This window comes from Corvus brachyrhynchos, unplaced genomic scaffold (assembly GCF_000691975.1).
Source record: "Corvus brachyrhynchos isolate BGI_N302 unplaced genomic scaffold, ASM69197v1 scaffold44, whole genome shotgun sequence".
NCBI classification, from domain to species: domain Eukaryota; kingdom Metazoa; phylum Chordata; class Aves; order Passeriformes; family Corvidae; genus Corvus; species Corvus brachyrhynchos.
The window spans coordinates 4,263,138-4,272,539 of record NW_008238359.1 but is presented as its reverse complement, the minus strand read 5'-3'; positions in this window follow the sequence as shown (position 1 = coordinate 4,272,539).

Below are 9,402 nucleotides of genomic sequence, written 5' to 3'. Positions count from 1 at the left end.
CAGCAGGAAAGTTACGATATCTTGAAGTGTCACAGGAGTCAGCATCATTTTCTCTTCTGAAGTTAGGAATGAGATATTATTACCCAAATGGATCCTGGGAGGTGTGAATACATTACCAGGTCTGTCAGAGACATCTGTGAATCCCACAGCAAATGCAAGGGATCCATCCTGACTACCAAATGTAGACATCTGCTGAGTCACTGGATTCAGTACTCTGGGCTGCCTTTACAGCTAATGGAAGGAACTGTGTGCTTTCATCTGAGCTATTCCAGGTATTTGCCACAGGATGCAGTACCCCACAGAGATAAAGTGCCCATTTCTTTCCACCTGTTTCAAAGCTAACCCAGGATGACTAGCTCAGGTATAGAGATCTAAACTGTAGAGATGTGCAGTTAAGTGAATTAGGCTGAAGCCCTGTTGTCTTTTAATATATTTTATATAACAAATCTGTGTCTTTTAATTGTAATCCTCAAAGAGGGATAAAAGTGTGTGAACACTGATCATGTGCTCTCCTAAAGAAATGGGCTTCTGATCAGGACATTGAGAGGCTCTGAGAAGGATTATGTCCTCTTCTATCATGAAAAATGTTTAACAAATCCTGAGAAGTTTTGGAAATTTATCTATGGGAAAAAAAAAAGAGAAAGTCTGACAGTCCTTCCCACAGTTTCTTTGTTTCAAGGTCATCATGAATTAATTTTGGAGAACCATGGAATCAGTTGTGTATGTCCAATAAATTATGGAAGGTAATTAAGCTATTCATTTTAACTTCAGTGCTTCACTTTAGTGTCCTTGTGGATCTGTGACACTGGGTGTTTTTTTGCAATAAAAAACTTGGATAGGCCCTTTAGTTTGATAAAGGCATTGGTGGAATGCTGTCCTGTGATTTTCTTCTGTGAAGAGTTACTGTAATTAGTTCTGTGAACCGATAAATCTGGGTTGTTACCTTTATTTTACAAATGGAAAAGCAAGACACAAAAGGCCTTCCATTGGCAGCAGTGAGCTTTGTATCAGGCTGCAAATGTTCCACTCAAGATGTCACAAAGTTTGTGGCACATTTGGGAAAAGAATGCAGAAAATATAAATGTCATTGAGTGCATACAGAGGGTGACACAGATCATGAGGATGAATTAAGATGGCAGATTGCACTCAAGCTTGTGTAGGCCTTGCCTTCTAGTTTAGGTCACCAGTGTTCACTACACAGGTGTACTAAGGACTAAAATTTTGAGACATGCATTCATTTCAACTGGTGCACTTTTGCTTGTGTTCCTTGCTGTAGTAACACCCACAAACACAATTGCAGCCCAGTTTCATAGAGCACAGGGACATGAACCAGGCAGTCTTCTCACCCTCTGGGTTCCCAGTGTCTGCCTGTTGCACAGCCAGTGGTTTTCTGAATGCCCTGAATGCAACTGCAAAAGGATTTGACATCTAGGGACTGTTCTGCAGGGCATTTGTAGTGTCAAAAAGTGTATAAGGGTGATGTAAGCAGAAGGAGACGCTAGTATAGAAATGATGCTGGCAGTGGTCACGTGGATGTTGGGATTCATGGGAGTTGCTTTCCTGGTCTGCTAGAGACAGGCTGTGTCCTGAGGTCCAGTTGGCAGTGAGTACCTGGTTGGTGGCAACACACAAATGCACACACAAGCACACACTCACAGTGCAAGCATTCCATCTGCCTGGTAGCTTTCCCTCAGACCCTGACTTTCTCCAGTTGCTGGCATCCAGACCTAAGAGCCCCTCAGTCTTGTGGCTAGCAGACATCAGCCAGGGCCAGTAAAATTAAAGTTCACTAGTGGATCATGCACACAGAGGGAACAGGGAGCATGCTCACACAGCTTGCTAAGGAGAGAGTTTAGCTCTGACATTGCAGTGGTCAAGTGTGGGGATTGGATGAAAATGCTGACCAGCAACATACAGGTGGCCTTTTCTGTCTGCTCTTTCCTCTGTACACACTTGCTGCTCCCAGATCCAACTTGTTCTTTCCCTTTCCCCACCTTTGATCTTTCCTCTAAACATCCCATAGTATGTTTTGTATATTTCCACAGTTCATTTAAAATGTCCTGTAATAAATTTTACACAGTCTTCAAACATTCTCTGCTGTATCCCCATGTCTCCCATAATAAGTCTTACAAAGCTTAAGGCAACAACCCCTTTCAGTTTGTTCAGTTTTCCAGGGAGAGGGTTTTCTTTGGCTGACACATCTTGGAGGGTTTTACATTCAGGTACAGCCAGATTTGCCCAAATGCGGGTATAGTCTTTCTGGAAATCTTTTTCTCCAGTCCTTTCAGCTCCTTTCTGCAGTTGATGTCTGAAGTTGAGCAGGCCTAAACAGTACTGTTCACCTTCTACATGTGATTTTTCATTTCATAGGCCATTATTATCATGTCATTCTTTTGGATTTTTTTACAAGCAGAAGTCCTAGTCTACTCAATTTCTCTGTGTACAAAAACTATTCTACATCTTTCTCATTGTCTCTGTGCATTTCCTTATTTGTCTCTCATCTAGCTGAGATGCGATGAAGGCGGAGTCCTGGCAGTGGAATTTAGCACTGTTCAAATAAAGGAAAGCAAAAGAGCCTTACACTTCCCAGGAATGGGCTTCTTCTGCCCTAGTTTGATCTGAAAAAGTTCACTTTAAACTAAAATAAAAATAAGGACAAAGGACCGAAGTGAATAACATCATCTTCATCATGACCCCATTAAGGTTAATAAAATGTTAAAATGAGGCAGTGTTCACCCACTGTTCTATCTTTACTTCATTGCTTTTTCCTACTAGCAGTGCATCAATAACTTGCAGTATATTCTAACTGATTGAATAAAAAGTTATATTTAATTGGGAAATCAATGAGCAGGAATAGGGCACTGAGGTCATATAGATTGTATCATCCTGACCAATCTAACTCTGCCCTTTGAGCTGGTCTTTCATCATTATATTTCACTTGCCAATTCCTCAACGGTCTTAATTATGGGCATAGCAATTTGTCTTCAAATATCACACTACAGTGAAATCTATGCATCAATAAATACAGCTCAAAAGCGGTTTTCCACACTGCTGGAGACTTAATTGCTTCTATGGTTAAAGCAAATGCTGTAATTCTTTACATTTGTGGTGCTTTTCAACATCTTCAAGTGACTGGAAGCCATTCAGGATGGCTAAATTAAAGGAAAACATGTATTTAAATATGAAGATTGGTTCTGAGTAATTTTTGGCACTTTATCTGTACAGAACATTCTTCCCTGTGCTGCAGTTGGAGCACGGCTAAGAAATAGCAGAGGACACTTCAGAAAGAATAGCTGGTGTCATTGGAAGGATCTGCTGGCTGTTCAGTTTCTGACTGCCTCTTTTAAACCCTAGCTATATACAGGGGAAGTGGTGAATACCACATTTACAAATTTTGCCAAGGAAAACCAGCTTTTTATTTTCAGTAAAGTGCAATTTTAGTGCTGTCCTTGTGTTTGCCCTCTGCAAAGCAAGAATGTGGGAATAACACTTGGAAAGCACAGGGTGCAAGTGAGGCTTAAAAAGTCATTGTGTGAGCAAGAGTAATGGAGAAGTCCACAACTGCGGAATATATTGGCTAGGATGAGTGGCATCCTTGCAGGATTTCATTGAGTTATTGCAGCCAACCCTACAGGTGATACAAAGCATCTGTGTTTTTATTGTGCTGTTCTCTTTGCATACAATATGTCTTGTGCTCCCTGATTCCTCAACCAGCATTGGTTTCTGCAGTGGCAGCTTGCCTGATTTCTGAATGGCTGTCAATATCTTTTTGCTTTTGTAATAGGTAGCCTAAGTTCTCCTGGAAGAGATTCTCACATCTCTTCTGCCTGATGTTGCCTTACCAAGGGTGGATGGGACAGGGCAAGACCTGGGGCCACTCATACCATGTTTCAAGTATGCTCTGCATGCTGGCATCTCCCAAGTTCCTCCACCAGGAACACCTGCTCAATTGCTTAAGAAAAGGTATTTCATGGGAAGCAGTGTGCATGGGTGATTAATTTAACCCAGCGCCCATGAGACGTTCCAGTCCGCATTGTACTGTGGATGCAAATAAGGATCAGTTTTGGGGCAAAGAACTCAGCAGTGTGCTCAAGGATGAAGAACAAGATCTGGGCATTCTTGTTACCTCAACTCCTTGCCTGCAGACAAAGATGGTAATGATCCCTTCTCTAGTGGTTTAAGGCTGCCATTTCAGAAACAGACGAGGAAATACTGTTTAGAATTCTTGGTTTCTGACCTACTCAGCAGTATTTTCAGCAGTAGTTTCTTAATGTTATGTGTGTAGCTAAATACGAATTGGTCCCATTTTGTGCTACATTCCAGTATCTGTGTTTGGCATTTACATGAGTCAAAGTCAAATCCTAGGTCTTTACAGAATCGAAAAAACATTCCTTAGCAGGCAGAACATGTTGTTTTGCTTTTTCTTTCTCTAAAACTTCAGTCATGCAGCTGAGGAACCTCTCCGGACCAAAAGTTTTGTGGAAACAGGTCAGTGGTTGTGAAAAGTTTCAACTTTGATGCTTCATCTTTTTCTGCAAAACAACTCTGTTGAGGCATTTCTGACAAGCTGTAAATTGTATCTCTGAAATATCTGGAGAAATGTGTTATCTTTTGAGGATTATTTTCTGTGCAAGATGTAGCATGATCTGAGCTGGTGCTACAAGGGCATCTGGAGCACCTGATTCTGAAAAACACATGTAGAAATAATCCTTCTTAAAAATATTTCTTCAAATAAAGATGCTATTTAATGTCCCAGATATAGCCGAGCAGAACTATTGAATAACTGTGTCATTGGATGCATAAATATCCAAAAGATAAGTTAATTATATATACTTTAGACATAATGGAAATAAAGGTACTATAATTGAACATTATCACAGGTTTTGATGTTCTTGGCTTGGAGAGCAAATATCTCAGCTTCTACTTGGAAGGTTGTCTTGGAAACCTATCAGCCCACACAGGGGTACTGACAAGACATAGACTTTAGGAAAACCACAGCACAGTCTCTGTGCCTCAGAACCTATCAGTCCCCAAAGTCTGTCACAAAAATTGACAGCCTCAGGAGAGGTTTGGACTTCTGTCTTGGCTGTGTATTTCAACTTTGGAAAGCCTTTTCCTGTAATTTTCATACATAGAACAAATGTGCTGGACTTACCTCACATTATGCTCATGTCTATTTCTAAAAAAAATTTAGAACTAACTTCTTGCTATAGGGGCATTCATATTGTTGAATTTCATCCCTACCATATTCACAGTGCTTTGTCCAGATGCCACGACCAGTACCTGCACTCTCATGGGTAGGTTTGAAAACTCTGAGGGTTAAGTGTTGCCTCCAAAAGACCTCAAAGTAACCTGAAGTCTATCTCCAAATTGATGCATACTATTTAATCACCGTACTTGCCATGGGAAGTGGTGGAGTCCACAGAAGATTAGGCTGCTGGTCAGAACATGCGGGAATAATCATAGAATCACAGAATGGTTTGGGTTGGAAGGGACCTTAAAGACCATGTAGTTCCTACCCACCCTGCCATAGGCAAGGATGTTTTCCACTACCCCAGCTTGCTCAAAGCCACACCCAACCTGGCCTAGATGTACATAATGGTAAATACTGACTTTTATCTAGAATTTCAGGTGCCTTCCAAAGTTGTTCTTTCTTTTTCCATTTTCTGAGTATTTATGCCAGTGTTTCCCAACTTCACTATCCAGAAGGCAGCAATGCTGAGAGCAACACACTGTGTGCAGTCTCCCATTTTGAGCTCTGTATTCCTGGGGATGTCAAGAAGCAGGGGATCCCACAGTTACTGAAGGATCTTGTGGTGAGCCTAATGTCTCTGATTCCAGGAATGGGGATTGCTTTTTACATGAGTAATGTATTTGTTTGCACCTAGTTTATGGATGGAGAGATTGAGGTTAAATGAAAAACCTTTTGCTTCTAGACAGTGACAATTCTAAAAAGAAAATGAAAATCATTTGTTTTGGACCTGTATCCTCACCTCAAGTCCTCATCTCAACATCCAGAGCTCTGGCTGATACACAAAAGAAAATAGGTACTTCTTTGTCTTTAAAAAGTACTTATTGAAATGCTACATCAGCAGATACTTGTCTTGGTCTTCTCTGGAAGAGGAAAACGTGCATACCCTATTTTTCTTCTGTGTTTGGTCACAGGATCTTGTGTTCTGTGATCTGTTTTATGAAGTTTTTCAAAGCAGTCAGGTTTGTAGGCTTTGTGCAGCTATTGGAGGTATTATCTAGTTTGTTTTGTTTGGCTGATGGGGATTTGGCTGGATTATCTCCCCTCATCACATAAACCCTAACTGTACATTTTCTATGCATGACTGATATGGTGATATATCATCCTACAAAAGCTGGAAAAGAGTGCTTTGTGACTTTGCCCTGAGCAAACTGACCTTTCTAAAAATGAAGCTTTGCCTCTGTGAATGCTGCTTGAGTGTTTCCTTTGTAAGATAATACTTTCCAAGAGTTACAAGCTCTATAGTTGTGTATTGCAACATTTTCTCTTTACAAAGAATATGATCTCCTTGAGGAAATAACAGTGGTTAAGTGTTCATTTCTTTTGCAGAGTGTAGATCTGATTATTCTCCAGTCAATTCAGTGTTTTTCTTGAGGTTTTATCTGCTACTCACAGGCAGTGAAATAGAGGAAAGTTGTGAAAGATATCACTGTATACAGCTAATGGAGAAATTATTTAAGGAAGAGGTCACCTTTGTATGCAGGCATTGTATCCAGATGTGGTGGGAATTATACAGATTTATATGGGCTTCTACGTTTAATTAAAGATACTGCTAAAATGTAATGGTGTACACACATGCAAATGAAGGGAAGTCATGGGTTTTTTTACTTTTTTCATGGCAAAGATTAAGTAGGGCTGCTGCTTCACCAGAACATTTTTTGAGACCATTGTCAAATTCTGGTGCAATTCCATTACGTCCATATTGTCCACCAATAGTCAATTGTCAATAATAGTCAAAATACTACTCATGCAGTAACTCTAGTGATGTCAGCAATGTATATATTTGACACCAGTGTATAGTAAAGGAGAAATTAGAGTAGCAGAAAACAGCGATGGCAGCACAGAGAGAAAAGAGTCTTTAAATATGATTAAATAGATTATGAGTTAATTCTGAGCTTCCTGAGCTGGTGCATATACAAAGACCACTTACTTTTAGGGAAGTGTGTCCTTTTCACGCAACTGAATGAAATCAGAGTGGCAGATCAAATAATTTTTCATGCTGAATCCAAGAAGAAATAACCTTAAGAAAATGGAATGGAATGGAAAATGAATGGAAAATAAAGTCCATTCACAATATGCAAAAGAGAAGATTCCCCATATGGCAGGCTCATGCTCTGAGAATGCTTATGTTCTTCCTGGAATGGCTATGTGAAAGTAAAAAGGAGTAGCATGACTTTAAATCATCAGGAATGTGCAAAGAAAATAATCAGCTGGGAAACTGAGCAACGAGTTGGTGGTGGAAAGTAGTAAAAACCTTTGAAGAGCTCCAGTCCCTCTCCAGTTACAAAGGAAGTTGTGTAGTTTAATCATCAGCAGATGTTTCCCATAAAATCCCATTCTCAGTTATGCACTCAACCATCTGAAACAGTGCCAGGTCTCTCATATGTCTTGATTACATGGAAATTTTCTATGATTAGCCAAATTCATGCCAACATATCCACACTTGTGCCATTTGGAAATCTGGAACTGCAGCAATTGCTGTTAAAAAAGAGATTAATGAAGGTAAAGTTTGTGTTCAATGCCAGTTTCCTCCAAGAGGTTTTGAAAGGTATTGCTGTTGCTGAAACACTTTCACTAATGTACAGTTTTGCTCATTGCCTGGGTCTCATAGTCCATATCCCTTAACTCAGGGACATCAATTGTGAAAATCTTTGGCAAAAGCAGAGAAAGAGAGCTTCCAGAGAAGGAAAGCTACTGTAGTTCTTTTAAAAGTATGAGTGCTTCATCATGTATCGATGGTGGCTGAAGCTAAGGCAAGATCAAGGCTCTCTTGCCTGCTACCTATGTTCTCCCTCTGCACCAGCTTGTGTGGGTGATATGTTTGGGTGTGATCTGGATGAGCCGGTCTAGAATTTGTATTTGTTCACATGTGTGTAAAAGAAATAGTTGAAAGGGAGGAAAGCTCAGTCCTCACCATTTCCTTTAGTGGACAGAAAAAGCAAAGCCCAAGCTAAACCTCTTTAATATTGCAGTACTGGTAGAGGAGTGCAAGGAAGTGGTTCCAGTACACTGGTCCACACTGAACTTCTGGGAAAATACTGTGGGTTTTAGCAGTAGTTACTCTAGAAAGATGTGGAAAACCTCTGTTGTTTATCCTGATTAGACAGGAACCTGCTTCCTTCAGGAGAGGCCTCAGTCTGGATAGATGGTTGACTCTTCTCCAGTGCTGTGACCTCACTCCTGGTCTGTGACCAATTCCACCTTCTGCACACGGGATTGCAGAGTGGAGAGGGGCAACTCTGCAACTCAAATGGTGGTCACAGTCCTGGGGGTCATGCTCTGTCCATGGCCAGAAAAAACAGTGGTAACCATGAATCACAGTCAAGCTTGACCAGGCAGTATCCAGGTTTTCCCTGAAATGGCTAAGATGGCATCCAGAAAAAGAACAAGTACTGAAGAAAAATTAGGCTTCGGAGCTGTTTGATTTTAAGTTGCATCACAGAATAAAACTGTGTCCTGAAAGAAACTTGGATGCAGTTAGAATATATCCTGAACTTGGAAAACAGTTGGCCTAAAGGCAAGAAATTAGAAGAAAAGACATGGAATAATGTTTGAGGAAAATAAGCCTCTCCTCAGTTCTATGTGAAGGCTTTATGAGGCATTGGCTTTGTGTTAAATTTACAGGCCCTTTTTATCCTGCAAAGGTGATCTCTCCCCTGTGAAACAATTCGCTATTAAGAATCAGTTTCATATTCATCCTCCTGATTCATGCCACACGCTTGTGTTCACTGCAGAAGGCAAGTTAAGCCCCTTTTGGGGAGTGCCCTATATAATTTTATAGTAGTCATCTGCTGAAAGAACATAACTCAGTGTAATTTGTATTGCAAAGCTCGCCTAGTGTGTAGCACTGGGTATGCTTGCAAAGCTGTCTGTAGGAGCGCTGCCATGGTGGTTGTTCAGCAGTATTAGCTAAACTCCTGCTTTTGGGAGGTGGCCTGGTGAGGCTGTGTTGTGTTCAGAGAGCAGGGATGCTCAAAAGATGTCTCCAGAGGCAGGCAGATCTTCACTGAGGTGTTCTTGCACCACATTTTGGTGTGCAGTCCATCTGGCTGCACCAGTCACTCTCAGAGAGGACAGACTGAAAGGAATGCTGACTTGTATATTCCAGATGAACTCATTTCTGGAAGTTACATTTTGATCCCAAAGACTGA